This window comes from Oryx dammah, unplaced genomic scaffold, assembly GCF_014754425.2.
Source record: "Oryx dammah isolate SB20612 unplaced genomic scaffold, SCBI_Odam_1.1 HiC_scaffold_29, whole genome shotgun sequence".
NCBI classification, from domain to species: Eukaryota; Metazoa; Chordata; class Mammalia; order Artiodactyla; family Bovidae; genus Oryx; species Oryx dammah.
Genome location: NW_024070213.1, coordinates 20129168 through 20134022, shown reverse-complemented (window position 1 = coordinate 20134022; position 4855 = coordinate 20129168). Strand labels below are relative to the sequence as shown.

The 4855-nt window shown below is 38.2% G+C and overlaps 1 pseudogene; it reads left to right on the top strand.

Annotated features, from left to right (window-relative positions):
• The first annotated feature begins 3589 nt into the window (after positions 1–3589).
• Positions 3590–4519, top strand: LOC120858847 (annotated as a pseudogene).
• Positions 4520–4855: the final 336 nt, after the last annotated feature.

The window sequence follows — 4855 nt, the reverse complement described above, 5'->3', positions numbered from 1 at the left end:
CTCCTTCAGAATGGACTGGTTGGATCTCCTTGCAGTCCAAGGGACTCTCAAGTCTTCTCTAAAACCACAGTTCAAAAGCATCAGTTCTTCTGTGCTCAGCTCTCTTTATAGTCTAACTCTCACATCCATACATAGCCACTGGAAAAACAATAGCCTTGACTAGACGGACCTTAGTAGGCAAAGTAATGTCTCTGCTTTTTAATATGCTGTCTAGGTTGGTCATAACTTTCCTTCCAAAGAGTAAGCATCTTTTAATTTCATGGCTGCAATCACCATTTGCAGTGATTTTGGAGCTCAGAAAAATAAAGTCAGTCACTGTCTCCACTGTTTCCCCATGTATTTGCCATGAGGTGATGGGACCGGATGTCATGATCTTAGTTTTCTGAATGTTGAGGTTTAAGACAACTTTTTCACTGTCCTCTTTCACTTTCATCAAGAGGCTCTTTAATTCTTCTTCACTTTCTGCTCTAAGGGTGGTGTCATCTGCATATCTGAGGTTATTGATATTTCTCCTAGCAATCTTGATTCCAGCTTGTGCTTCCTCCAGCCCAGCATTTCCCTTACTATACTTGATTGCTTTTTCAACTCTGTGCCTATTCTCTTGAACTTATAGCAGATATTTTCAGTTTATGAAGCTTCAGTAGGAAAATCAGATCTCTAGTGCTTCTGCCTTTAGTTACTTTGTCAAAATGAAGGGATGCATTGGATATAATCACTATTAATTGGCCTTTTACCTGTAAATTTAATTCAGTTAGAAGTTTTAACATGGATATGATAACCATACCCTTGAGATCATCTTAGCCTGAAGGCAGTTAACAGTAATATCCAGTATTGAGAATCAATGACCTCTTCTGGCTCTGTAAGATCCCATATTTCCTAGGTGCTAATACTTTTTGTTTCTGCTTTCAAAGAAGATAATTATAACTGAGTTCATTTTTTAAAAAATGTGTTGTCAAATGTACCACTACTGTTATTCACTTATAATCCTCTCAGCCTAGAGTTACAAAATCCTTAAGTATGTAATCTGTTTTCTAAGTATTCACATGAAATGGTTTGTGAAATATTTTGCCACTTCTTAGCATGTTTTCCAGGAACCAGCCATGGTTTTCTTGCCACTCATTCCAACTAATCAAATATTAAGCCAATATTACCTATTTTAGGTATTTAGTTTTGGCAGACCCCACCTGAAGAGTGAAGGTAGTTTAGGCTATGTTACAATAACAGAACTCTCAAACCTCAGAGACTTTTATTTGTTTTTGTTTTTAGATTCTGCTCTGTATCCAGTGCTCAGAGTAGTGACAAAGTTGTCACAGGCTAACAGAAGCTCTTTCTTGACCCAAAATAACAAAGGAACACTGCAGAGTCTCGAATTGGTGAGTCAGTGCTCTCATCCAGAAACAACACTTCATTTCCACACTACTTTATCGGTCAAGAAGTTCACATGACAATATACTACATCAAAGGGAGAAGGGAACCCTACAAGGATTACATTTCTTGGAATCCTATAAGAAATGGAAGCTTAAAAGTAGAGCCTTAATTCCTATTTCACTATCTCTATATTACTTACAAGATATATATCTAAACTCTGATGATACGGAACAAATTAAAAGCAACATTTAGAAGATTATGCCATGAAATACAAGTGATAAGCTAATATAATTATTTTAATATCAGAGTAAACTTTAAAACTTAAAAAAAAAACAAACAAACAAACCACTAGAGCAGACACTGTCAGTTCATACAGCAAGAGGTTAAATTTAATGTGCAGATACTACAGTTCTACCACTAAATAGCTTTGCATCAAAATATGTAAAGCAAAACTTGACAACATTTCAAACAGAAATTGAAAAATCCGTACCCAGAGCAGAATAATTTAACTTTAAATTTCAATAAATGATGGAACAAGAAGACAAAATTCAAAAAAGATAAATAGGATTTAAACATGATTAAAAAATCGATTCACTGGATGTATGAAACAGTTTACCCAAAACTACACATACACATTATTTTAAGGAAAAACATTTACTGAAACTGGCCATCTACATGTTGTGAAACAAATTGTAACAGATGTCATGACTTACCAACCTATGAAGTATAATATTTTATTTTAATTCAATTTTGATAGAAATTAATAATGAAAAGTTTAAAAATTCCATGTAAATGGGAATTTAAACATATATTAAAAAATATTTTATGAGTTTAAGAAAAGTCACAATGACAGTGTTGCTCAGTCACTAAGTTGTGCCCGACTGTGACCCAGTGGCCTACAGCATGCCAGGCTTCCATGTCTTTCACTGTCTCCCAGAGTTTGCTCAAATTCATGTCCATTGAATTAGTGATGCTATCGAACCATTGCATCCTCTGTTGCCTTTTAATCCTCCTGCCTTCAGTCCTTGCTAACCACAGGGTCTTTTCCAATGAGCTGGCTCTTCACATCAGGTGGCCAAAGTATTGCAGCTCCCACTTCAGCATCAGTCCTTCCAGTGAATGTTTAGGATTGATTTCCTTTAGAACTGACTGGTTGGATTTCCTTGTAGTCCAAGGGGACTTTCAAGAGTCTTCTCCCGGACCACAGTTTGAAAACATCAACTCTTTGATGCTCAGCCTTCTTTATGGTCCAGCTCTCACATCCATACATGACTACTGGGAAAAACATAGCTTTGATTAGACAGACCTTTGTCAGCAAAGTAATGTCTCCGCTTTTTAATATACTGCCTAGGTTTGTTATAGCTTTTTTATTTTTATAGTTTGCTATTCAATAACAAAGTTGTCTTCTTTCTCTACTACCTTGTGGCGAGCTGTCCAGGTTGGGAGGAGATCTTGCTTTGAATTCTATTTCCTCAGCAGTTGATGAGCCTTCGCCCCGTGCCCTGCAATCCCATTCCCTCTTACAGGATGCTCCCTGCCAGTGACTGGGCAGAGCAGAGACTCGATGGCAGTCCTGCTCCCAGGAGGCTCAGGGCTCCGCTGACGTGCACCATTGCCTTGACACTGCCCACTGGCCTTCTTAGAACTTTCTTAGAACTTGTTAGGATTGTTTACTACGACTTTTATTTTTTTCATTCCCTCTCCCTCTCCAAGAGTCAGACTTACATGCTAGTATAACAGCTCCCCAGCCACCTTCTACTGTCCAGGCACTTTCCTCGGTAATGCCCTGTTTCTCGGAGCATCCAGATGGAGACAAGACATTTTCTAGATTGGAGTTTAGTGTTTCTGGCTTATAACTGAGCTGAATGAAACAAAAAAGTGTCTAAATCCGAAGGAAAAAAAATATTGAAAAATTGTACCAGGATTCAAATTCTAGTGCATAACTTTACATGGAAATTATAAGCAGTGTTACAGCAGTGGCGACACATACATAATATTTGCCTTGAAAATTACTAGCTGAGATCTTGAGAGGAATAAAGGTGGTTTCCTAAAGATAACTAAGACTTTGGGAGGATCTTGAAGGCTTTTATTTTTTTGCCAGTGAGTATTAAAGTGCATGGAAAAGGAACTTATTGAACTTAGAGCTTTGAATGCATAAATCTGTAACACTTCATTTATAAGTCAGTGGAGTACTGAAGGCAGAGATTTCCTATCAGCAGGCATGGAGAGAACACTGAACAATATACTTACGATCATTTCTGCTGGAGAATTCTTACTGGGTATTTTGGGAAATGGATTCATTGTTCTGGTTAACTGTATTGATTGGATCAGGAGCAGGAAGTTCTCCCTGATTGACTTTATTCTCACCTGCTTGGCTATTTCCAGAATATTTGTGCTGTGCATAATGATTTCAAGTACAGGTTTATATGTAATCTCTGAGGAAATACGGTACAACAAGAATCTCCTGATAAATTTCGGGTTCCTCTGGACAGGATCCAATTATTTCTCCATAGCCTGCACCACCTGCATCTGTGTCTTCTATCTCCTCAGAATAGCTAACTTTTCTAATTTCCTTTTCCTCTGGATGAAACGGAGAATTCACAAGGTGCTTCTCATTATTGCACTGGGGGCTGTCTTCTCTTTCTGCTTGTGCCTTCTTCAAAAGAATATGGCAGTTGAAATCCTGTTCCAAAACCAGGTAAACAGCAAAAAAAAAATGTGACATTGGACTTTCTAATGATAAAGTACGATTTGTTCCTTACCATAAGGTTCTTCATCCCATTTGTAGTGTCCCCGGCCTCCTTTCTCCTTTTAATCCTCTCCTATGTGGTCATCTCAGGCGTATGAAGGGTGTAGACTGTAGCTCGGAAGCTCGCATGAGAGCCCTGAAGGCTATGATTTCATTCCTACTCCTCCTCATTCCATACTATTTGAGCAATATTATGACAGTGTGGCCAATCACATTCTAGGTAGTTCTGTGGCAAAGATTTTTGTGAACATGCTGTTATTTTTCTGTCCTTCTGGCCACCCTTTGCTTCTGATTTTGTGGAACAGCAAATTGAAAAAGGCTTCACTCTGTGTCCTAAGGAAGCTGAGGGGTTACATGAATCTAAGAAAACCTACTGTTCCAAAAATAAGCCTGAAGCGATGATGACCTCTCAAGAATGAAGACAACAAACAGGACTTCATATTTATGTTTTTATTTTCATCCTGACTGTTTAAATTCTATTCTGTGATAGGTGATTGAGCCTTATTGAAACTATCTTCTTGGGAGTTCCCTTGGTAGCTTAGTGATTAGGATTCTGGCCTTTTACTGCTGTGGCCTGGATTCAGTCCCAGATTGGATCCTGCAAGCTGCACAGCATGATTAGAAGTCTGGTTTGGTGCAGTCCGTGGGGTCGCAAAGAGTTGGACACTACTGAGTGACTGAACAACAAATGACAGGAAAAAAAATTTTCCTGAAAAATGCCAAAATAAAAGGATTTTG